Source organism: Aquarana catesbeiana, linkage group LG03 (assembly GCF_042186555.1).
Source record: "Aquarana catesbeiana isolate 2022-GZ linkage group LG03, ASM4218655v1, whole genome shotgun sequence".
NCBI lineage: Eukaryota > Metazoa > Chordata > Amphibia > Anura > Ranidae > Aquarana > Aquarana catesbeiana.
Genome location: NC_133326.1, coordinates 596418083 through 596445034, shown reverse-complemented (window position 1 = coordinate 596445034; position 26952 = coordinate 596418083). Strand labels below are relative to the sequence as shown.

The 26952-nt window shown below is 42.8% G+C and overlaps 1 protein-coding gene across 2 annotated transcripts in view; it reads right to left on the bottom strand.

Annotated features, from left to right (window-relative positions):
- The window catches only part of LRRTM4 (leucine rich repeat transmembrane neuronal 4), a 1026134-nt gene that overhangs the window by 257459 nt on the left and 741723 nt on the right, over positions 1 to 26952 (bottom strand). The gene's annotated exons all lie outside the window — the stretch shown is intronic.

Here is a 26952-nt window from a genome sequence, read left to right as displayed (position 1 = left end):
AATTGCTCAAACTTTTTTTTGCAAAAGAGACCACCAGAGACCAGTCATCGACTGGGACTTTAGTCTAATGAGATGATTTTGGGAGAATTCTCTATGATATTTCCCCATCTATGGAATGTTGTGTATCCTGCATACCTCCCAACTTTTTGACATGGGAATGAGGGACACCTATCAGCAAAAGTATGCAAGCATAAGGCACACCCCTTGCCACGCCCCTTTAAAGGAGAATTGTACAAAAAAACAAGACTGGTTAAACCCACAAGTGCTTTTTTACCACTGCTATTCCTTTATATTGGCTTCTGGAATTTATAAATGCAGCAATTTAGAAATCAGATGAAAAGCTTAGCACTGGGAAACACTTTTTGATAGATAAAAAGTGCATTTAATATACATCTAGGGATCCAATCAAAATGAGGGACCAATCAGGAGAAATGAGGGACAGAGGGACATTGCTCCAAATCAGGGACAGTCCCTCGAAATCAGGAACAGTTGGGAGCTATGTATACTGCTCTGTCCAGAGTAGAGGATATGTATGTTAAGGCACTTCTAATGGTCTGATAAAGTGATCAGAAGCCTTCTCATTACTGTGTGCAGCTATTTTGTTTGTTCATTGAGTCCCTATAGTCCCTTCAGCTTAGGCCCAGACTGGCAGTCTAGCAACTCTGTCATTTCACAAGGAATCTATTCTGTGTAAGGCCTGGTGCACACTTGTGCGGCTCTGTGAGCTGTGTTTTGTGTGGGCACAGCAGTCCATTCATTTGAAAATGCAGGGAAAAGGTCCCTGCTCCATATTTGAAATCACGGCCCACATGAAAGCCACAAGTGCAGTGCGGTTTCCAGTGCATTCAGGTGCCATTAGGATTAATTGCATCTGCACCCATCTCTGTCATTTTTTTGTGTGTGTGTGTGTGTGTGTGTGTGTGTGGTTGCGGCTGCAGGAACAGATGTTGAACGTCAGCAGGAACCGCCCACACAAATGTAAACTAAGACTGAGGGTATCTAGTTGAACAATACACTATTGAGTTATATGGGATCTCAGTCTTGTTCATCTGTTCTTTAATAGAAGGTCGCTTAACCACTTCAGCCCCGGAAGATTTTACCCCCTTCCTGACCAGAGCATTTTTTGTGATTTGGCACTGCATGCTGTAGCTGACAATTGCGCGGTCATGCGATGTTGTACCCAAACAAAATTGACATCCTTTTTTTCCCACAAATAGAGCTTTCTGTAGGTGGTATTTGATCACCTCTGCGGTTTTTATTTTTTGCGCTATAAACAAAAAAAGGCCGTCAATTTTGAAAAAAAAGCAATATTTTTTACTTTTTGCTATAATAAATATCTTTATTTTCACATAGTATCTTCATGAAAAAAGTCAGCGATCTGCAACATAACTCCGTAGTCTGCTCATCTTCTTGAACATTATCCCAGATTTTCCAATGTTTTACAGTCAGAAAACTCCTTTCTGCATCTCCCATCTCTTTCACAAGACCATGAAATCCCCAGTCACAGCTTGACTTGTTAAAAAGACAAATGAAGTGGCTTTCTTGAATGGGGCTGTCTGCAGCATACATAATTCATAGCGAATAATTGAATTTTGTGACATCCTGCTGGTATGTGGAGGTTTACCAAACAAGCTTTTCACAAATGACTGTAATGGTGATGCATATTCCTACAAATAGTAATAACGTGCAAACCGGAGAGGGAGAGAACGGGGGATTGGAGGTCTTCTACAATATATAATGTATTGTGTGATGCTTTAGGATCCCATGTGACTGTTCGCTTGTGCATAATTCTAATGTGGGACATTCCATGCTCTTGGGGATGGCTATATTTATTTATTACAATTAATTATATAGCAGAGGTTTACTGCACATTCATATCCACCCCTGCCCTCAAGGAGCTTACAATCGAAGATCCCTGACATTCATACATACTGGCACCAATTTAGACAGGAGCCAATTAAACCATGTCTTTGGAGTGTGGGAAAAATCCCATGCAAGCACAGGGAAAACATGCAAACTCCATGCAGGTAGCATCCTGGTTAGTATTTGCACCAAGGACTCTAGTGATGTAATGCAGAGGTGCTAACCACTAAGCCACTGTACTGCCCAATCTATATCCATCTTTTAAATGCAACAATTACTAAATTATTTATTATAACTCCTCTCCCATGGTTGCCCCTAGTAATCTTATTCCTTCTTGTTCTACTTGTGTCTTTATAAATCAGCCCAAATTACAGTTGTCTTAACCTATACAGCCCCATAAGAGACATTTGCAATACTGTATAAAAATCATTAAAATAAAGAATGACAATAAAAGTTGGCTGTTCTTTGACCTCTTATCATATTCCCCTTGGAGAATCCAATTACTTTGAGTAGAAATTGAATTATCTGTACACATCAGGGAGGTTAATGTTGAAATGAAAATTATACTGAGGAAGTATGGAATCTGCCTGTAACAATCAGCATTTGCCATCTGCTGGTCATTATTTAGCACTGCAGCTCAGGTCTCTGCAGTGCACATCTGTTTCATTAGAAATGCTTAAATAGACTGCTGGGCAATCAGGATGTGCCTGATCAGCAGGTTAGTATATCTTCCTAAAGTCTGTTGTTTCTAACTTCTGACTGATTATGCCTCTGATTATTCCTGTGAATTGTTTGTACTGTGTCCTGTACTCATCTTGTCTATGATTATTCTGATCATGGGACTGTTATCTCAGCTTGCTATCTCAAAACAAGAAAAAGCCACCACTTAACCTATAAACCTCAACGAGGTCATAATGCAGTAGTGTAGACAAAAAGTGCAAAAAGGCATAGTACCTGTATAGCCCTATGCCAGTCCCCCTGTCTCAGGGCTTGTTTTGAGCCATAATAAAGTACCACTGTTAGCTGACTTCATGAAGAAAAGCCAGCATTTGCCTATTTGAGCACCCTGGAGTATTTAAAAATATAATTGAAGATAGTGTCCACACATTGACTGAAGGTGCCTGCTTATTCTTACTATTGATGCTTTATAAAATGTTTTGAACGTGACTGTTTATTCTAATTCACTGTTATAGGAGCAACAAGAAGGATGCCATCGCTGACCTCTCTTGGAAATACGAGCTGCATGGCTATCCTGATGATGCTTTGGCTGTAATATTTATGGGTTTGAAAAATGTTGAGGTATGGAATTCCTTTTCCAGACTTTGCCTGTGGCCTGTGTCTCAGATGTGTTGAATCCAAGCACTGCCAGGAAACTAGCATTTTCAGGGAGGGGCCAGGCTTGGCAGTGCACACATTCCAGATTCATGAAAGGTCTACTTTGAAGTCCTACTTGCTATCACTTTAGTCAAGCCTTGTCATTCCTATTCAGCATCAATAACACATTCTGCAGACCAGCAAACTGCAGTGAGTTCTAGAGAAATGGCTTAGCCAATAGTGTATATGGAGCAGAAAATCTTCCTTTGTACTCTGCACTTCTGTTTTATATTCTGTATTTCTTACTGTATCAGCATTCACTGCTCATTAGTGTCTTAGAAGAAAACATGAGTGTATGTTTCAGAATGCTTTCTAAATAAAAGGTATTCTGAAAGTATTTTTTTTAATTTTACTTTATTACATGTTTTCTGGCACCATATTTCTCCTATGTTTTGAATGCAGATTTCTACTTTTGCCTTTTAATGGTTATCTACAGTATTTGCCAGCACCCTTAACGACTGCTAGGATAAAATCAGTTACAGGATAGTCTTACCATTCTCATCTCTGCCCAATATTCTAATGTATTAACCATATTAAAGCAGAACTAAACCCATCAATTTACGTTTACCAAAACAGTTACATCCAAGCTGCTGTGATTGATAACTGTCACAGTTGCTTGTGCTCTCAACCCGACTATCAAGCATTTGAATGGCTGGTGTTCAATCAAATTGCCTGTGTGTGCAGCACCATGGCAACTGCTGATCAAATATAAGCTAAGATTGCAGTTTCCTTGGCTGTAAAGGGTAGGAGAGTTTAGTTCCTCTTTAAGTTTTGTATATCATGTTGTGTTGTGTATGATATAGGTATATTATGTTATGTTTGTTACTGTATATAATGTATATAATGTATATATTAATATTCAATCTTGCAGGATCAGCACTGCCATAACTATTTACCATTTATCTCCAATAGTAGTTGCATAGCAGGGAGTGTCCCCTGATAATCCAAATATCCCTTTTCAAAGATGCAGTTGCAGTATATCTTTGAAAGCAAGCCTCCCACTGATGACATCACTGTTCATAAAACGTTATTGTGCCACAAACAGTATACAGCATGCCCCCGCCATAAGTACTGTCCCTCTATGATGTGTTTCACCTCAATAGGTTTAGTAGATGTATACAACTAAAACTATTGTGGTGAAATGTGTAGTACAACAGTTCTTATGGCTGGGACATGCTGCATCCTGTTTGTGGCACAATAACCTTTTTATGATGTGATGGTGACATTGGTGTGAGGTTTGCTTTCACGGGAACGGGTACATGGATGGGCTCTTTTGCCAGCACCCAATATATGCACAGCAGAGGAGGGGCTTGATTCTTCGAGTGATGCTGCTTGCTTTAAATCAATCAACAGTGCAGTATCATGCTTCTTACTTTACTTTTATTTTTCAGGGTACACCAGTTTTGGCCACATCCTGCAGCCTTCACGATGTGCCTGCTATTACAAATTACACATCTTCTTAAATATATTACAAATGACATCACATGATCATTCCAGCCTCAATAAGTAAAGGGAACACTTGTATAACTTGTCAAAAGGTTCAATATACTGTATATTGCCATATTAATGATCTTTAGAAGTCCTTAGTATATGTAGCACCACTGACACCCCAAAGGCAGGATAGCTCCCCCAGAATCGGGGTGGACCAGCATTTCACCCCAGGGCTGAGTCAGGCTAAAATGGTGAGGTTTAGGGGTCCAAGATACCATAGCAGATCACTTACAGACTCTCCAGATCAATGACCAGCTTTACAGTGTCAGAACCTTTAAGCTGACTCGACACTATGAGCATGTTCCCAAATTTCAGTGCATCTTCCAACTGAATCACCAAACCCTTCTCAGAGACCAGCCTTCCTCTTGGCTCTCTCCAACAAGGGGCCTCCCCTGGGTTTCCTCCTTGGCACAGCTTCCTCCAGACTAGGCAGGACAGAGTCAGGACCATGTCAAAACACATTAGGCCCCAAGCCAGACTATTGGGTCTAACAGCGGAGCTCCAAACAGCAACACCTCCTCAGGCCTCAACCTGAGGTAAGAAAGTGAGCACATGGCCTATCTCAAATATTTATATCTTTCCCCTAGCATGCATCAGTAGCATAAACCTCATACCGGATTGACTAAAGAAAATATAAATATTGATAACCAGTGAAATCTCATACTATGACCGGTGATACCAGTGACATCTACTGGTGACAGTGAGCAATCAAAAGCCAACATAAGTCTAGGGAGAAACCAGGTGAAAAACTGTACAACCATCCTGAGCTAACTACTGTCCAGCCAAAACGAAATTGACATAGTAGCCCCTGTTTAGGACAAGGAGATATACTGTAGCTATAAATATATACATTTTTTTTGTTCCAAACGTTTTATTGAAAATAAAGAAAAAAGTACAAGAACATCATAAAGTTGTGTTATATTCACATAAACAAGGTCAGATTGTATTAACAAGTATATGCGACACGACAAGTATGACACTAAGATCAATAGTAGATTGCATCAGTAACAGTGAGTTGTATTATAACGATTTTAACCAGGAAATAAAACCAGTTTCAAAAGTAGAGAGTGAGACGGAGTGGGAGGTTTTGTTGCTTTTATTACTCCTCATCTGATAAAGTACATAGCGAGTATGTGGTTTGATTCGTTTGTGGCAGTTGGAAGAGTGGATAATGCAGAAAGATTGTCTACTTGTACGTATATATGTGTGACCAGAAAACCCAGTTATGTCTGATCGTATTTAAGGGATTAGGAAAAGGGGGAGGGAGAAATTAAAGGGGGGGTGTGGGTGGGAATTTGGGAGGTTGAAGGGGGCGGTAAGCAGTGGACTGTGGTGGTTATATGTACTATTGGGTGAGAAACTGAATATGTGTGTATATGTTTCATGTGAGAGGGACAAGTGAATGTTTGACATTTGAGGTATGTATCGTATTAGCATGGCAGGCTGGTATGCGTGGGTAAGGTTGAGTGTCCAATAATGTGGGAGTTATCTTAGACTCAATGGTATGATAAGGGTAGTTTAGGGGAGAGGAAGGTTTTCAGATATTCTTTGGAAGATTTAAAATGGGTCCAGCAAGCCCATAGAGTTGCGAATTTATGCGGGGGGTTTTGGGGGATTTTATTTATCCGTTTATACCAGTCTGATAAGGAGGGGATTTTGGGGATGCCCCAAAGAATAGGTATGCACATTTTATCTGCGTTAACTAACATCATGGCTAAGGATTTATGGTAAGGTATGTCGTTGGAATCTTGGTGGTGGAGTAAGAATTGTGAAGTGTGAATTCCAGGGGGTATGTAGTTATTTTTTTGATTTGGTCATAGACCTGTTTCCAATAGGCTTGAATGGGCAACTCCACCAGATGTGTAGGAGATCAGCAGGTGCTTGTAAACACCTCCAGCATTTGTCTGACTTGGTTGCATCGAATCCAGGGCTTTTTTTCAGTGGGAACCTGGGGGAATGCAGTTTCGGCACCTCCAGCACTGAATGTATGTAATAGCATGGGGTGTGGGGTGTGCTGGAGGATCTATTGATATTGGCTGCTGGGGGATCTATTGTTACTGGTGGGGATCTGATTTTGTGTGAGGGTCTATTGTTGCTGATGAGGAATCTATTGTTGCTGGGGGTTTTGTTGCTGGAAAGGATCTACTGTTGAGGGAGAGATCTATTTTTACTGGCTGCTGGAGGCAGGGGCGGATCTAGGGGGGGGGGCAACAGGGCAATTGCCCCCCCCCCCGAAATAATAGCACCGTCTGAAATTGTCTCCTGCCGCTGCCGGCCCGAGTCTCTCTCTCACATGTGCCGATCAGCAGCGCCGAGAGAGAGACTCGCGTCTATGTGTGTAGTATGGGCAGCAGCGGTCACTCACACTGAAGCTGGATACATACCAGGAGGAGGTGGGTGGAGCCTCTTCCCTGCACTCGTTGCTAGACGCCAGGCGGCCCAGGCGTTAGCAACAAGTGACGTCAGTCACAGTGAGTGAGTCACCATCACGTCGGAGCGGAGTTCAGACTCGAGTCTCAGCCTCCGCCGCGGCTGACAGTGTGGGCGGCTCCACCGTGGCTGACAGTGCGGGCGGCTCCACAGTGCGGGCAGCTCGGTCAGTGAGTGAGTCAGTGAGTGGGCGGGTGAGGGGGGGTAGCTGGGCAGCTCCATGTGACTGTGAGTGGTCTGCTGGCCAATCAGGGAGCCAGCGGGCACGGGAGCAGAGAGATGACATCTCTCACCACCCTGCGCCCGCCCTGCATCCCTGCAGTTCCGCCCTCACTGTGAAGGCAGCTGTGTGCAGCAGAGAGATTACATCATCTCTCTGCTGCCTGGCGCTGGGACATAGCAAGAGACCACCTTAGCAGGAAAGTGTGACACGGCAGGTGACAATCCGCATCTGGTGGCAGGCGACGTGGCAAGTGACAATCCGCAACGTGTGGCAGGTGACATGGCAAGTGACAATCCACAGCGTGTGGCAGGAGACGTGGCAAGTGACAATCCACAACGTGTGGCAGGAGACGTGGCAAGTGACAATCCACAACGTGTGGCAGGTGACGTGGCAAGTGATAATCCACAACGTGTGGCAGGTGACGTGGCAAGTGACAATCCACAACGTGTGGCAGGAGACGTGGCAAGTGACAATTCACAACTTGTGGCAGGTGATGCGACAAGTGACAATCCGCATCTGGTGACAGGTGACGTTGGAAGTGACAATCCGTATTTGGTGGCAGGCGACGTGGAAAGTGACACACCCAGGGCTCCCACTGATTCTGCATTATGGTGAGTTGAACTATTTAATTTTATATTACAATGTAAGAATAGAAATAATGCGCTTCAATCATCCTGACACCATAATAACCATGGTGCCGTGATGATTGAAGTGCCAACACCAGCTGTTTCCCCGATAAATTGCCCGCAAAAAAAAGGTATTTTCTGGCAGTGCCCCTCCCGAGATTAGACTCTGGATCCGCCCCTGGCTGGAGGATCTATTGATGCTGGATGCTGAGAGATCTGTTCTTGCTGCTGGGGTGGAAGGGTCTAATGTTGCTTGGGTGGATATTTTGTTACTGGGTGTGATATTTTGTTGTGGGTAGTTCACTGTTGCTGCAGGGAATCTATTGTTGTTGGGGTGGAGTCCATTGTTGCTGGGGGAGTCTATTGTTGTGTGGGGATCTATTGCTGGTATTCTATTGTTGCTGACTGCAGGGGATCTATTTTACTGCTTTTCTTTTTATCATCAACATGTTTCATACAAATGATTTAGCACCACAAAATGATACTTGGTTCTGTATTCTCTAAAAGGGGCAGTACTGGTAGGTGGGTAGGGGGTGGAATCAAGGGACGGTGGTCAGAGGTGGGTAGGGGGCAGAGACAAGGGGTGACTCAGATGGGGGGGGGGTTCCTGCACCTATTCTCCAATAAAAAAAGCCCTGATCAAATCTATGCATTATAATTGGGGTGCGGTACCAATGGGAAACAATTTTGTAATTGTTCTCCTGAATAGAGACATTTATGGAACCCTTGTGTACATGCTGGTATATGTTTTCTCATGAGGTGTTTGTTAGATTTATGCCTAAGTCTTGGGCCCAGACGTTGCATGCTATCCCCTCATCAGCTTAGGTATTGTCCCAGAGCATGTTGTGGATCTTGGAGATAACGTGATGTTGAGGCGTTTGACTTAGGCATACATTTTCAAAGGGGGTTAAAGCTTCTCACAAATCTGTTTTGCGTTGAATAGAGTTTATGTAGTGCTTAATTTGTTTTCATATGATCCTGGGTATGTAGTTTACCCTCTTGAAGAAGATGATGTAAGCGTATATCAATATCAGGTTGTTTACTGGATAGTGGATGAAGGGCCATACCTGGGGGGAATTCAGAATTCACTAATAATGGTGTTAAGGGTCCCGGAGTCTTTAAGAATTTAAGTTTGTGGCAGACCTCGGTGGTGAAACAGTTCAATGAGGGACCTATGGTAGGGTGTTCTGTTAGGTCTTTTGGTGTGAGGTTGCGGCAGATCCAGGGAGCGCAGCAAACGGGGAGAGTGGAGAAAGAGTTTTGCAGTGTTACCCAGTCTTTCACCTGGTGATGGGGGTGCCAATCTATGATACGCTGGAGGTGGCAGGACCAATAATAATTGTTGTATGTCGGGGAAACCTGTTCCTCCTTTGGTTTTAGGTTTAACTATCTGGGTGTATCTAATTCTGGAGCACTTTTGATTCCATAGGTAGGTTCTACATACTTTTTTAAGTGATTGTATAAAGCTGTTGGGGAGTTTGATAGGTATCGTTTGGAGTAGGTAGCGTATGCATGGTAGGATATTCATTTTTATGATAGCCGCTCTGCCGAACCAGGAGAATTGTGCTTTGTTCCATTTTGTAAGATTCTCCGTTAAGTCTTAAGGAGTGGTAGGTAATTTTTGGAGTAGAGATCAGATAATTTTATGGGCATTTGGATTCCTAGGTAAGTTTTATACTGTCTGATTTTCATGAAAATGGGAAGTTTTGTTTACATTTTAGGACTTGTGATTCCGTTAGTGTTATGTTAAGAGCGTGTGATTTTGTGAAATTGATCTTGAAGTGGGCTATATACTGGAACAAACAGAAGTCTTTGAGGAGGTTTGGCAGGGATATATGTGGTTCAGAGAGGAATAGTAAGATATCAAAAGCGGCCATTTTATATTGCTTATCAGCTATAGTAATTCCATGGATAGCTATATTATCGCTTATCTTGCGTAGGAAGGGTTTTGACAATAGTCTGTTAACACGAACTTTGGCTTTGGGGTTTGTGTATAGAAACATAATAAAGCCTATCAGGCGATTACCAAAGCCTATAGTTTGTAGCACAGCTTCTAGATAGTCCCATGCCAGTCTGTCAAACGCCTTCTCTGCGTCCAATGAAATGAAAAACCCGGAGTGCTTGGATTTGGTGAGCCAGTGATGAATGTTCAGTGCTTTGAGTGTGTTATCCCTAGCTTCTCTGCCTGGGACAAATCCTACCTGGTCCCTGGAAATTAATTTTGTGAGAAAGGGGAGTATATGGCTGGCCAGAATTTTTGCAAAGATTTTTAGATATGTGTTTAGAAGTGAGATGGGGCGATAATTAGAGGCTATCTCGTGGTCTTTTCCAGGTTTTGGGATGACACATATGTGGGATTCCAATAAGTTGTTGGAGGTGGTCTTTGGTTGTGCTAATTAATTAAATGCTCTTAGAAAGGGGGCAGTTAGTAAGTTTGAGAACGTTTTGTAGTAGGTCATACAGAATCTGTCGGGGCCAGGGCTTTTACTGAGTTTCCTTTGTTTAATAGGTGAGTGGAATTCTTCGGGTGTTAAGGGACCATCTATTTCATTTGCTTGTTTCTGTGTTAATGGTTTAGGGCTGTACTGTGCAAGGAAGTCTGCGATAAAAGATTTACGAGATCTGTTGTCGGCTTGTGGTTTTTGTTCAGGAGGAAGGTTGTATAGTTCAGTGTAGTATTGTGCGAACTGATTTGCGATATCGTCGCTCTTGGATAGCAATTGCCCTGAGGGTGTACGTATGGAGCGGATTGTGGTGCTTGCCTTTTTAGCTTGCAGGGCTTTAGCTAAGAGCTTTCCACTTTTGTTGCAATGCTCATAAAAGAGCTTTTGGGAAAGTGTATAATTTTTCCTGGTCTTCTTACCTAGTTCCTCTCTTAAACGTTCTCTCGCTTGATCTAATTCTGTCCAAATGTTTTGTGCTTTAGTTAGTTTGTGGTTCTGTTCTAGTCTCTGTATTTGTCTCAGCAGGGTGTTAATAGATTGCTGTTTGGCTCGTTTATGAGGGGCCGATATTTTAATAAGTGGGCCCCTGATAACACATTTATGAGTTTCCCATTGAGTCAGGTGGGTCGTATCGAGGGTATTATTAGTTTTGAAAAAATCCTTGATGTTTTTGTTAATTATAAGGGTGTGTGAGTAGTGTTGCATCTAGTTTCCAAGTTTTGGAGAATTGTAATCGTTATGGGAGTGTTAATGTTATGGTGATAGGGTGATGATCAGAGAGTAACATAGGTTCAATGGTTGCTTCGGAAACTTTTTGTGTAAGGAAGAGGTAGTCTATTCTGGAATAGCGGTTGTGGGGTGGGGAGTAAAAGGTATAATCTCTTATTCCAGGGTGCAAGGTGCGTCATGAGTCGTGAAGGAGTAAATCTTGTATCTGAAGCTTGATTCGCCCAAGTGCTCTGTAAGGAATGTCCCTGAGGATGTGTCCTCTAGTGGCTTTAGGGCAACATTAAAGTCCCCTCCAAAAAGGAGGATGCCAGATTGGAAGGATGATAGAGAGGTTGATATATTACGGAAAAAGCCGACTTGAGCCGAGTTGGGTCTGTATATATTTGCTATTTTTATTGGTTTTCCCCAAACAGAGCCCTTGATAAAAGCGTATCGCCCTTCTTCATCCAGCATTGAATCAGTTATTTCTGTGGGTAGGTGCTTAGATAATAAGATGGAGTCCCCTGTTGTTTTGGCAAGCGGGTTGGTTGCGTGGTATGCTTTCGATAAATCTCTGTTCGTTTGGGGACATGGTTGAATTTGAAATGTGTTTCTTGAAGGAGGATTATGTCAGCTTTGATTTTCCACATGTATAGCAAAAGTTGTGATCTTTTTTCTGGTTGGTTAAGTCCTTTCACATTGAGGGATATTATTTTAATTTCTGCCATTTTGGAATTCGGTTTTGGTGCGGGTATTTTGGGCTGTAGTCTTCAATACAAGAATAAGCGGAAATCCCACATGGTTGGTAATATATAGCTGGTTGTGCGGGCAAGGAGGGGGGGGTTGAGGGAGGGGATAGGAGGTTGGTACTACTAGGAAGAAGATGCGGGACAGGGACTGAGGAATGTTCCGACAGCTAGGATAGACCTAACCTGCTGAGAGTGGGAAAGAGAATCGGAGAGGATCAGCACAGAACTACAGGCTGTGCTGTTGTAGGGGGTGGTAGGATTGAAGAGGATGACTTCAATTGTTTTATGTTAGCGGTGAGTTTAGTTGTCATATAACAACACTACTCGCTTGGTCCCATTGAGCAGGGGAGGAAGAGTAAGTGGGAGCTCTCGGGAGGGAGAGGCAAATGAGTAGTGGAAAATAGACATTCGATGGATGGAGTGAGCAGACAGCATAGGGATTTGTGAGGAATGGTTGTATTGAGAGTGTGATGTGTAGGTGTATGGGCTCCCTTTTATGAGCAGAGTGAGGTCTAGCTGGGGTGTTATTTGGATATAATGTATAGGTCCATTATACATCTTTCTTAAGTTGGTGATGTAGATAAAGAATGTGCCTTTTTTTTTCCCCTGATGGCGTCTTGGTACAGAGAATCGCCATGTTGTGAGAAACTTAGGGGGTGCATCTATGACAATATTACAATAAAAGGAGTGTTATATCCCAGAGTAGGTAGAAGTCAAGTTCTTGACCTATGAAAGGCATTTGAACTCACAAGACATATTGGGGTCGATTCACCAAAGGCAAGCAGACAGCGCACCCCGCAGAGCACAGCCGCTCCAAAGCCCAGCTTCACTTTGAAGTCAGCAGAGCCTCTGCACATCTACTAAGCTCCGGAGCAACCGCCCCCACTAAAACCTGTTATGTAAGATAAATTGAGTGTCCCTTGACAACATGGGGTATATCAAGTAAAAACTTTGAGGTTGTGTTAGGACAATGTTAACAAACATTTATGTTTTAAAGAAGAGATACCGTTTCTATGTTACCGGAACAGGAGAAAAAGGTAAGATAACCCGACCTGTATCCCAAATCTCATTGAGGAGGCATTGTAAAATGAGGACTGGCGGGTATAGAATGTTGTTATAGTAATGACCTGAGGAGCTTATTCAGGCCCATGATATGACTATGTCATGCGGGAAATGTTATTCACAGAGTTGGTTATGATCTGAGCTCAAATAGTAGAGATGTATGTTGTTCCAGTAATCCTGTTGAAATCACTGTTCAAAGTTCAACATCAGGTGGGGCATTTGAGCTTTGTTTATCGATGCCTTGCTGCATAGAATAGGTGTAAGCAACGCTCGGACAGTCCTGTATGCGTTGCATGTCTCGCTGGTAGATATGGCAATAATATCTTTATGTTATAAAGGCATCTAGCAATTCAATATAGCATTGTTAGCTAGTGAGAAAAAAAAAAAGGAAAAAAAGAAAAAGATAGAAGGTTCTATTGCTGTGCCACAGGGATTGGTGGGTTCTGTATCCTGGAGGAGACAAGTATATCCTTTAAAAAAATTGGGGGTTTGAACAATTGATCCGGCGTCAGATAAAGAGTAAGGGGTTAGGGTAGTAGGGAGGATCAGACTGGGTCTGATTGTGGTATAATATGTGTTTCATACCTTTCTAAGCCTAGCACCTGAGCAGGCAATGCATTGTGGCAAGAGATCCGGTAGTGTGGGCCTGCTCTGCACTGATATGGGGATTGTTGTGAAGGAATTTTAATTTATTCCGGTGTGAGTGATATGGTCTATTTCATGTTAAAAAAAGGGTTGCAGTTGCGAGGGAGAGTTTTTTTTTTTTTTTTTACGAACAGGTTTTTATTGATAAACTATGTCACCATATATAGGAGAAGGGAAACGTAGTCCAACAGAACAATAAGTAGCCGGATTAGCGGCAAACAATTCTGTTCACTGTGGGTATATAGATGCAGGATGTATACTTTCTTGTCGTGTTGAAGCCTGAGAGATATAGTAAAGCTGGTGAGGTGACTGGACTGTCAATCTTTTCTGGCTTTTCTGTGCACTGGAGAAGCTGGTACACGAGGAATGAGTTGGCATCTCCTATTCGTGGACGGGCTGTCCCGTTGGTGGACATCCATTGGATCCTCTTTTTGTTGAGATGAGGAGCGTGGATCACGGATCCAGTCCGGTATCTCGATTGGGGGGATGTCGAGAGTTTCGCAGAAAGGATGGACGTCTTCAGGGTGCAGCAGGTATGCAGTTCTTCTGCCAGAGCCCACTTGTAGACAAAAGGGAAATTTCCATCTGTAAGGGATATTCCTTTCTCTGAAGATATCTAAGAGAGGTCGCAGGATCTTGTGTTTTTGCAGATTCATTTGCGAGAGATCATGGTAGAGTTTGATCTCTGTACCCCGATAGAGGATGCACCCCCGGAGTCTGGCTTGATGTATGATTTCCTCTTTGAGCTTAAAGTTAACCAAACAACCTATAACATCTCTTGGGGGGTCTGTATCTCTGCCTCTGGAGCGGAGTGCCCGGTGTAGGCGTTCCAAGTCAATTGGTATGTCAGGGGGTCGCCCTAGAAGATCATTGAAAATGGTTGTTATGGCCTGTGTGAGGTGATTTGGATCAACCGTTTCAAGGAGACCCTTAATTCTGATATTATGGCGGCGGCCTCTGTTGTCTAGGTCTTCTATGTTTCTCTGTATGTCTTTAAGCTGCATTGAGTGTGTATTCAGAGAGTGCTGTGTTGCAGTTATGGCAGCATCATGGCGTTCTGTGATCTCTTCTACCTCCTCCAGTCTAGATGTCGCAGCCTGCATATCTAATCTAAGATAGCTGCACACAGGGTGGCAGACAGCTACCTTTTTGAGATCATCCAAGCTGAAGGATTTGGCAGCAGGAGACAGGGATACAGCAGAGTGTGTGCTGGTGTGCCTCATGGGGCTGTAACTCGCCTCCCTGTTGGCGCCTGAGGCCTGTGAAGAGATCTTTGGAATGTTGCCACTGATTTGTGAGCCGGTATCCCGCAGTGAGCGGAAGCGAGAGGCAGAGTGCTCCCAGTCTGTTTTTCCCATGGTTGCGCTAGTGTTCTCCCTTTGTAGCTGTGGGGTGGACTTCGGATTAGCAGAGCAGGGAAGTTAAGCTGCCATCTTCCTCAGCGTCCGGGCCACACCCCCATACATGTTATATAGATATAAGAAAATGAATTGAACAACAGATACCCTTTGTACTGTTGTACAGCAGCTTTGCAGCCACTCACCCAATCACATTCTCAGTTGAAGCAGCTTCAGAGCTTCAAAGCTATGACTGCTTGATTGATTTCTGGTCTGAAAGGGTTTACATACCTATAACAATCATATTATTTTGTATCTTAAAAGCCTTGTTCACATGGAAGATGATGCCAGTATAGCATGAACAGGCTGTTTTTTTTCCCCGGTGTCCCAACTTAGAGGACCTGTCAATCCATTCACTATTAGCACAAAGCAGCTACATGGGCACAGCCACTTGTCCTGATGTGACAGGAGTGCCAGTGCGGGCGAGTTGTCCCAAACACAGGCAACGTGCATCCTAATATATTTCAGTGGGCTGCCTGCATGAAGCACCTGGAAGTTGAGACACCAGAAAAAAAGGACGTATTCTGTCCATACTATGACGCATCATCGCCCATGTGAAAGAGATCGTTTGCAAGGCTGAGGGCAGCAAGGTGACCAAGTTATATTGCATAACTACAACAGAAAAAAGACAGATCACCAATCAGGCTGTGTTACCAGGCAGAGCTGTGCAAACTTCAGGCCTGAATGGACAGAAATACAGTCCAGGAGGTAAAACAGCACCCATAAATGTGTTTCAGCTATGCTTTTAGCTGTAATTGGATTTCAGATGAACTATTCAGATGTTCACAGTGGGGCTAGTTAAATCTATAAGGAAAGATTAAACCCTCTTCAACACTCAATGCATATTTTCAAAGCTCTAGCTGTATACATCTTCCGCATGTACAACTGATCCCAATCTGTGACCATCTCATTCACACAGTTCATTGGATCGCTGTGTGACGCCGGTCCCCATAGGCGCTGGAAGTGTTAAATACAACACAATGATAAATGCTCTGGTGTTCTCTGAGCCTCTTGATTTATTTAAAGTAAATGGAAGAGACTGGAGGAATTCATTCTGAGCCACAGCAGGGGGAGGTTTTATTTCTAGCAATACCTGAGAAGGATCTGCACCTCTGACAGAGCCTGTTCCACTAATGGCTTTGATAGCTGCAAATCTAAAAAAAATAAAAAAAATAGAACCCTAGATTTACATTTGCACAGTAGGACTTTTTTTTAAGGGGGGTGTGGGGGTACGAGAGTTGAACGGGATGTGGCCTGTGGTCTGTCATGGTATAAAAAATTACAATACCAGCGATGATCTTGTTCTGCTGCGTTGTAGGAAGTAAGCTGCAGTGTTTTGTGAGATTCCGCAGCCTCTTTCTGACTGACAGCCCAATAACAGAACATCTAAGGCTCGTACATTTCCCAGCAGTTATTACCATCAATCTAATTGACTGAGGGATGAAAGCAAAGTGTGCTGAGATTGCATGTCAAGTGTGCATTCGATCTATAAGAAGCATGCGTATGCTCACAGGTGACAAACATGCAGGGCACTTTCCTTTCATGAAGCTACATGTGATGTCTGTTCCACCTGTACTACGTTCAGCTATGATGCCCATTTTGTGTTAGGTCATATAATAGGCAACTTGTTTCAGTAATATAAATAGAATAAAAATATGCAGGGTATAGTTTTTTTTAGCTTTTAAATGATTTATTGGAGAATGAAGTGTTTGAAAATGCTGGAAATGTTTTGAAAATCATTTACACTGGGGTTGTGTACATGTGAGGCCAGGTTCAGCATGTCAAGCCAGCATTAGCATTAGAGGCCCGTATTGACATTAGCATTTGAGGTAGGGTTTTCACCTTTTCTTAAAGCCAAACCCAAACACTTTAGTGGCGCATGGAAAATTTTGTTTTTTAAGGAGGAACGCTGTGGACTGTGATGTAAAGGGGAACTCTAATGTAAGGAGGGTTAAGGGAGTTTCTGCTTACCAAAGCCCCACTTACATCAGAGTTCCCAGCATTCCTCCTTAAATCAGGGTTCCCAAAGCTCCCCTTACATCAGAGTCTGCAGAGCACCCCTTATATCCGAGTCCCCCTTACCTTAGTGTACTCACTCACTTGGAGAGAGAAGGGAGGGAGAGGGCAGACTCTAGTCACAGACAGTGAATTACTTACCCGAGGGTGGAGGCTCAGGCATCGGTATCCCCTTTTCTGAGGGAAAAGACACTGGGGTTTGGAGTGTGGGAGGGCAGACACAAGGGGGTAGAGGTGGGAGAAGGAGGAGGAGCAGATTGAGCCCTCTCTCCTCTCCTGTCCATGCAGGGGGAAGGGGGGCCTGTGCTGGCTCTGGGCAGTGAGAGAGAGCATGTCACATGCACTCAGCTTAGACAACTGCAGCCAGCCGTCAACCCTGGTGATTAAGGTGCCAGCCCCTACACATGTCTATGCACATGGTGGTTATGGTACTTGGTTACTTGGGGAGCCGAGCCATGAGCCACAGTCCAGTCTAAATATAGTGTCCGGCTTTCATGCAGTGAGACCCGGACATATTTTTCAAAACTTGGACTGGTGGCTACCGTAATGTGAAGCCAGCTTTGACTTGTAAGACCAGTGATGGCATGTGAAGATAGCATTAACATGTGAGGCTGGCTTTAGCATGTGGGGTCAGAATTGACATGTAAGGCAAATATTAGAAAGCGTGAAGCATTACCATGTTTGGCCAGCACTGACATGTGTGAAGCGTAAACATGTGGGATCAGCATTAGCCTCTCTATGAAGCATGAGCATGTGAATCCATCACTGACGTGTACAACCTGTGATGGTATGTGAGGCTAGCATTAGCATGTGAGGGTGGCTTTAGCATGTAGTGGCAGTGGTGGCATGTGAGGCCAGCAATAACATGTGAGACCAGTATTAGCATGTGAGTCCAGCATTAGCAAGTGTAAAGCCAGAGGCCAGCAGTGACATGTGTAAAGCACAGGTTTGTGGGTTCAATATTGGCATTTGGTCCCAGCAATTATTATATGAATCCAGCATTAGTACGTGTGAATTACTAGCATGTGAGTCCAGCATTAGCAAGTGTAAAGCACTGGCATGTGAGGCCATCATTGACATGTAAGGCAAGTAAAGGCATGTGGTGATAGCATTAGCATGTCAGGCTGGCATAGGCAAGCGGGGCAGCATTGACATGTGAGTTCAGCATTAGCATGTGTGAAGCATTGACGTGTGCCCAGCATTGGCATGCAAGGTTAGCATTAGAGGACAACATTGGCATGCTCCTTTTCTTTTTTCTTTACCTATAAATGGTAAATCTACCTCTATGAACTATTTTTGGTTTTGGTATCCCATTATATTCAGCAAGGGGAGGGCATTGTACAGCATGGTAAAATGAAAAAGGGCATACAAGGTACAGATGTCACCTGACCTGACTATCAGGACAACACTTATTACCAGTGCATCTGCATCCATTCTAGTAAAATCTTGTATTCATATAAAACTAACATATTATGAAACACTTAACCCATTGACATAAATAACCCATTCAGAAGATGGGCTGACAATCTAATATCACTACTGTATCCATGGATACTACAATTAATTTGAGATGAACATACAAGCTCTATGGAGATAGTGTGGCATATGGGAGTTGAACTTATAACCAAGGCTACACACATAAGCTAATTGCTACCATCCTATCGATAAAAATACTATATTTTAGAACCATGCAAAGTTCCTTCATTAAGGACAACCTTAATAGCATGGACACATCTTATTTTCAAGGTCTTAATGTAAGTTTTTTCTTTTTTAAATGGCATACAACGAGGACCCACCAAACCCTAATACCAACTCCTGTTTTGAAATGATAATGTTGGCAACACTAATACAAGGTGTTTTCAAAGTGGTAGGCAACCCTTTGCCTTCAAGGAGAAAATCTATGATGAAACTAAAGCAGACTTAGCTCCTCCTAAAGCATTTTTTATAATTAATACGTTGACTGCTGGCTTGCCCACAACGATAGGGGAACTCCATGTATAAGAGAGGCCAATCTTGAGCGGAGCTATGGATCTGTGTGTAGACCTGTAGTGAAGCACAGTTGCTTTAAAAAATTATTCCAGGTAAGAAAGTTTTACATTGTTCCTTCTTGGACCAATGTACCTATTTACCATACTGAAATTATGCCCCTGGACACTGGAAATATTTGAAGTAGACACGGCTACTAGAAAACGTTCTTTTACTAGCTCTCCTTCCCTCATTACTTATCTGAGCCTGATCTTGATTCAACGCTGTGCATTAAAGCAGAGGCTCTCTCTCTCCCCACAGGCACAGAGACAGCAGCGGAAGCCATTAGCTCCCGCTGCTCTCAATAAAAGCCAGTGAGCAGTGAGGAGAGAGTGGGGTGCAGGGCCGAGCCATGCTCTGTGTGTCTATGGACATACAGAGTAGGCTTGGGAGTGGGCCCACATGAGTGCCCCATTGCAAGCGGCTTGCGAGGGGGTCACTTGGTGGGGGGGAGAAGCCAAGCAGAAAGTGGAGCCTGTCTGTGGCAAGGTCATTCTTGGGGTCTTGACACCCACCAGCCAATACTCTCATTACAATTCCTTTCATTAAATTAAATTACATACACTATATTACCAAAAGTATTGGGATCCCTGCCTTTACACACACATAAACTTTACTGGCATCCCAGCCTTATGCCCCGTACACACGGTCGGACTTTGTTCGGACATTCCGACAACAAAATCCATGGATTTTTTTCAACGGATGTTGGCTCAAACTTGTCTTGCATACACACGGTCACACAAAGTTGTCGGAAAATCCGATCGTTCTAAATGCGGTGACGTAAAACATGTATGTCGGGACTATAAACGGGGCAGAGGCCAATAGCTTTCATCTCTTTATTTATTCTGAGCATGCGTGGCACTTTGTCCGTCGGATTTGTGTACACACGATTGGAATTTCCGATAACGGATTTTGTTGTCGGAAAATTTTATATCCTGCTCTCAAACTTTGTGTGTTGCAAAATCCGATGGAAAATGTGTGATAGAGCCTACACACGGTCAGAATTTCCGACAACAAGGTCCTATCACACATTTTCCATTGGAAAATCCGACCGTGTGTACGGGGCATTAGTCTGTGAGGTTCAATATTGAGTTGGCCCACCCTTTGCAGCTATAACAGCTTCAACTCTTCCGAGAAGCCTGTCCACAAGGTTTAGGAGTGTGTCTATGGGAATGTTTGACCATTCTTCCAGAAGCGCATTTGTGAGGTCAGGCACTGATGTGGATGAGAAGACCTGGCTCGCAGTCTCCACTCTAATTCATCCCAAAGGTGTTCTATCGGGTTGAGGTCAGGACTCTGTTCAGGCCAGTCAAGTTCCTCCACCTCAAACTTGCTCATCCATGTCTTTATGGATCTTGCTTTGTGCACTGGTCCAAATCATTTGGTGGAGGAGGTATTATGGTGGGGGGTTGTTTTTCAGGGGTTGGGCTTGGCCCCTTGGTTCCAGTGAAGGGAACTCTTAAGGCGTCAGCATACCAAGACATTTTGGACAATTTCATGCTCCCAACTTTTTAGGAACAGTTTGGGGATGGCCCCTTCCTGTTCCTACATGACTGCACATCAGTGCACAAAGCAAGGTCAATAAAAACATGGATGAGTGAGTTTGGGGTGGAGGAACTTGATGGGCCTGCACAGAGTCCTGACCTCAACTTGATAGAACACCTTTGGGATGAATTGGAGTGGAGACTGCGAGCCAGGCCTTCTCGTCCAACATCAGTGCCTGACCTCACAAATGCGCTTCTGGAAGAATGGTCAAACATTCCCATAGACACACTCCTAAACCTTGTGGACAGCCTTCCCAGAAGAGTTGAAGCTGTTATAGCTGCAAAGAATGGGCCAACTCAATATTGAAACCTACAGACTAATGCCCCGTACACACGGTCGGACTTTGTTCGGACATTCTGACAACAAAATCCTAGGATTTTTTTCCGACGGATGTTGGCTCAAACTTGTCTTGCATACACACGGTCACACAAAGTTGTCGGAAAATCCGATAGTTTTAAACGCGGTGACGTAAAACATGTACGTCGGGACTATAAACGGGGCAGTGGCCAATAGCTTTCATCTCTTTATTTATTCTGAGCATGCGTGGCACTTTGTGCGTCGGATTTGTGTACACACGATCGGAATTTCCGACAACGGATTTTGTTGTCGGAAAATTTTATCTCCTGCTCTCCAACTTTGTGTGTCGGAAAATCCGACGGAAAATGTCCGATGGAGCCCACACACGGTCGGAATTTCCGACAACACACTCCGATCGGACATTTTCCATCGGAAAATCCGACCGTGTGTACGGGGCATAAGACTGGGATGCAACTAACAGTCATGTGCACGTAAAGGCAGGTGTACCAATACTTTTGACAATATAGTGTCTCTTCCATCAACTGCAAGGAACTGTTTGAAATCTTCAGTGTAAATTCTGCTACAGCTCAGCAACAGAAAAAAACACAAATTAACTAGTCAAACGTCACACCTAAGTGCTCTTTGATTGGAGTGGTTTGCTACACATTGTACATTCCGTATTGCCTTATTAAATAAGCTAGAATCAGACCTAATGGACATTTTTAGTATATAGAAAGTGATACAGCAATGTGGAAATCCTTGTGTCTTTTCTCATTAATTGGTATGTATAACAATGCACGCATCAGAAAATAATTACAGTCTAAACACCACCCTTGTACAATGACTAAGTACTTATTTTAGGTGGGGGTGACCAGACAGGCTGGGGACTGCAATGGAAAAGAGAAATATGGATTACCTTTCCCAACTAATGGTCTTTTTTTTTTTTTTAAGCAAGCTACATTAGTGATGGCATCTCAATGTAAAACTCCCTAGTCAGTGCCGCTCTTTTACCGGCCACACTCCTCGCTAAATAACAATACAGCTTATAACCATCAGGCAAAGGCGTCCTATCAAACAGGCCAATTATTAGCGTGCCAAGAGATTTTGAAGTGTCCGAGCAAATAATTAACTAAGGCCTGCTCTTTCCTTTGCAGAACAAGATGGGTGTTAATTAACGTCTTCAGTGGAAGCCGCAAACCGGCATAGCTTGGGGTTTAATGCCGAGAATCAAACGCCGGAACAGTCTCCCGCTCGAGCTGGAACATCACAAGTGCCTGTGTGCTGAGACTTTGATCTTTAAGATATTATTAAGGCTTCTAATGATAACCTTTCATGCTTTGTGCAGAGGGAGCAAGACTATGTAATGTTATTTTGGGGGACAAAGACAGCTTGCCTTCGTTCTTGCTCATTTCAGTCCATGAGTAATTAGGCGTAATAATTCAAATCTGCTTTATTTCTTCCAGAAACTCAGGAAAGGCAATTTTCAAAGTCAAAAGCTCAGAGAATTAAGTCTCTTTTAAACATAAATAAAAAAGCTTTTTTTTTTTTTTTTTTTTTACTCGTATTAAAACCTGGGTTTCCTTTGAACGCTGCGTATTAATTGTTCTTGATTAGGTTTAATTGTGTAACTTCTAATTAAAAATGTTTAAAGGGTGCTTATGCTCTATTTACAGTGAAAGAAGCCATTTTGGGCACTGAAAGTTTTTGTTACAATTCAAGAACTGTTAACTCTACTGAGCCATAAGAACTATCACAAAGTTTTAATATGAACGTCCAGGCAACTGAAAATCCTTGATACAGATTCAGATTCAGTGAGACTCACTGTGCACAAATATACCTTCAAGGAGGCACTGAATGACCAGATTCCACTAGAAGAAGGTACTGATGGTGAAATCTGTAAAACTCAGCTGTAACAGTAGCAGAACTATTAATAAAATATTATGGTGAGGACTAAAAATAACATTTCAAAATGTTTTTCTCTTTTAAAATAAGATTATTAATACATAGGTAATGTGAATTGTTTATACATACTTGACCAGCAGGTGGAGCTTTAGGCGCCTTTTCATATATGAGTTTTTTTATGTCTCCTTTGCTTTTTTGTTGTAAAAAGCTTGTTGTATAAAGGGCCAATAGCTTAAAGTGGAGTTCCAGTCCCCCAATCTCTTTTTTTTTTTTTTTTAAACACTCTGCCGTACTTGTGTAAACATATACAGTCACATTTAGATAATGTTATATGTGTGTTCCTTGAAGTTTCTGTAAAAATAGTGGAATACTAACCAGATCTCGGGAGCAGACAAGTTCTATGTCAGGTGTGAGCATTTGAAGCCCTCTACTCTTCATTTCCTGGATTCGGTGCAGCTGGCTACCCAGCAGTTGTTTTCTTTTATTGTACATAAAGGCTGGTCCCGATTAGAGATACTCCATTCCTCCCAGCAGATGAAGTTCTTCATAAATGGTGCCTATCTCCTCCTGTTCACATCATTTCCGGTCCGGAAATAACGCAAGATTTAATCACAAGGCAATTCGCATGGACTCTGGGATACATGACGCCAATATCCCAGGAGTCCTTGTGAATCGCCTAGTGATGACATCACCTAGGCAGCTGCAGCTGGAACTGCTGGCGAAAAGAAAAAAGGTATTTACGTAAAAAAAAAAAAAAAATGACTGCCTTTTGTAATAGTATTCCTAATGGCCATGATATAGAATATAGAAAACGGGTGGGACTCTGCTTTAAAGATGACCTCCAGCTATGAATATTTTCACATGGTTACATGAGTCTAGCTTGGATCAATGTAACTATGCATAAATAATACCTCTTTGATCCACCCTGGAAGCTGGAAATCACTTTAGGCATCACTATACAGTGATCTCCACTAGCTCTGCACTGGCACCATTCAGCGAATGCTTTGCTCAATGAATGTAATTGTTCTCTGATTGGATAAGGTGGACAGGCAAAGCAATGACGTTACAATCTCCACCTCATCATATTAGAAAACGCTTTGCATTGAATGAGGCATCACAAAGCGATCGCTACGGTCGAACAATCTCCTATGTTTAGTAAGCAGCTGTGCAGTTGCTTGCCATGGGACCTGAAAGCTATTGGAAATCACTGTACTAGTGGTGCCCGCTAATATGATTCCAGCTTCCAGGGAGATTGATCAGGTACGGTATATGCATAGATACATTGGTCCAAGTTTTGACTAATGTAACTATGTACAAATATCCATACTGTACCTGGAATTTAGCTTTAAACTGAAATTTACATACACATATGAGGTGATTGCACATAATTGCACATATTGTTTTTTTTGATATTACATACACATAAATGTCGGATCAATGACTCCGTTCCTACACTTTGCTTCGTTCCTGATTGCCTTCATCCTAGGTTTCAATGAGAGACGGAAGGCCTGAAAGCAGGTAACCAGTGCTCTCTCCATACTGCTTTAGAAGTTTTTTGCCATATAATAAATGTTTATTTGTGTGTGTGTGTGTGTGTGTGTGATTTTTTTAATCCTTCTCTTTCTTTCTTTAATACATAATATATATATTATGAAGTGAGAAAGAGAGAGCGGGTAAACAATCAGTTTCAAATGTCTATACCTAATACGATATGATATATTTTTTCCTTAAGTGGAAATTTCCTTTAAGGCCTTTTAAGTCCCTCAGAGGTTTCTTAGACCTTGTGATTCTTTTTTTATTGAAATAAATCAATGGAGTGTGATATCTCCTTTCGTGAAGATGAGCTGGGTGTTGCTTTGAATTGTCATTGATGTCCTCTGAGACTTTGTGAAGTCATGAGAAGAGGCACCTATGTCAGAAGGTGAGAGAAGGGTGGAAGGGTCATTTTTGCATTGTCCTTTTTCTGCTGAACTGGGAGCTTTCAGTACGTGTTTTCCCCTTGGAAAATATACTAATACTAAAAGCATAGAGGGGGAGGAAAGAAAATGGTAATTCTAGGACACTCGTTACTAATCAGAGGACTCCATCGTAATCCACAATTTTGGTTTTGGATGGTGTTGTCCTTTAAAAATATAGATAGTTTGCATTCTTCAAACAACTGTTTTTCTTGTGCACAACAAAATAGAATCAGCTCCTGAACTACATTTACTATCATGCTTTGGGACACATCATTTTTTTTTCCACTTTGCATAATGATGATGGTGATAACAGTTATGTTAGTAGCTAATGGACTAATGAATATACATATATACATAAATTCTTTTATAAGATGTTTCTGAAGTTAGTAAAGTTTCTTGCAGCTGAAGAGTTAAGCCTCGTACACACCATCGGATTGTTGGCCAACAGAGCGTCAGACTTTTGTCTGAAGGGCGTGTGCCAGAACTTGTCTTGCATACTAACGGCAGACAATTGTTGGCCAACAAACACGAACATAGTGACATACTACATGGAATTTCAGCTCTTGAGCTCTTGAGCGCCACCCTTTGGGCACCTTCTGCTAATGTCGTGTTTGGTGAGCATTGATTCCGAGCTTTGTACTTTGGACTTTTGTGTGACGGACTTGTGTACAGACGATACAAAAATCTGACAACAGACTGTTGTCTGCCGGAAATTTACTAGCCTGTTCTCCAACATTTGTTGGAGAAAAGTTGGACAACAATAGTCTGATGGAGCGTACTAACAGTCGGATTTTAGGCAAACAGTCTGTCATCACACAATTCCCTGCCGAAAATCCGATCGTGTGTACGAGGCTTTAGGCTCCATTCACATCTGCATGTTCTGGAAACGTGCTGAGAAATGTGCATTTTTGTGCACGTTCCCGGAACATGCAAGAAACGCACGGAAATATTGATGTGCTATTAAATTGTTAATGGCACCCCAAACACAGCTAGAAAACATACTTTTGGTGTTGATACATCTGTATATGGATGTGGCACTCGAATGGCTCTAAGATATAGTTTGAAACACATGTTTTGTCAAGAGACAAAACAAGCAGGAAAAAACGCACAAAGCACACTGCCCGAAAAGGTGCAGAAGCTTCTTTTGACACATTTGCCGTATGTAGGGCAGCCTATGAAAAATGTACAGAAAAAGGTGCGAGAAAACATAAAAGCGTGGCGCGCAGGCACGAATGAGTGTTTACACCTGCCAAGAATCAACAGGCCCTTGGAGTTATTGTGTGGGTGTTAGATCTTGTTCACGTGGGCGATGATGTCTGGAGAGCTTGAACTGGCCTCTTTTTGTCCAGTGAAGTGCGGATTTGGGGCTGTTCATCCACACCTGCATATCTGTCTCCTTAGGATAACCATCTGTTTACATCCAACCACGCCTCCTAATAGACGTCAATGGGCAGCTTGCACGCAGCACCTAGGACATACAGTCACTGTAAAAACAGCCCACTCACACTTAAAGAGGAACTGCAGTCTGCTCACATCATTTGTAATAAAAACATCTTTGTCATTCTGAAGCTTCCCACCAACAACTTTGCATATTATTTTATATATACTGTGATTCTGTACTTGCCAAATATGCTGCAGAAATCTCCCTCCACCAAGTCTGGCTGCAGCCATTTTAACTGTGGGCAGCTGAAGCTGATGCCTGTTCACTTCCTGGATTTACACAGACACACAGAGGCACACCCCCAGCTCTGCAGCTCTCATTGGCCCTCTTATGACTCATCCCCCCACCCTTCCTGGCAAACTCTCACGAGAGTGAGAGGGAGATCTGTACATGATGTCATAAGCCTAGGCTTTTTACCAGACAAGAAACAGGAAGTGGGCTGTATAAGGTATTTACTGGGAAGTTGAAAAAATGACAGAAGTTCCGCTTTAATAGACATGTGTGAAAGAGGCCTTAAAGAGCAGGTCCACAGACAGTTTACAATAATTTGCTTTAGTCTAATGTACATTTGAAGGGTCAAAGGGAATTTAGGAATATTTAATGCAGTATTAAAGGAGAAGTACAGCCAAAGCTCGTTTGGCTCTCATTGGAGGAGAGCACACTGAGTTCCCAGCATAGCTAGGGAACTGACCACGTTGTGTTCTCCTGCCTAGTGTGGTCAGTTTTCAATAGGAAAGCAAAGGACTGGCAAGAACA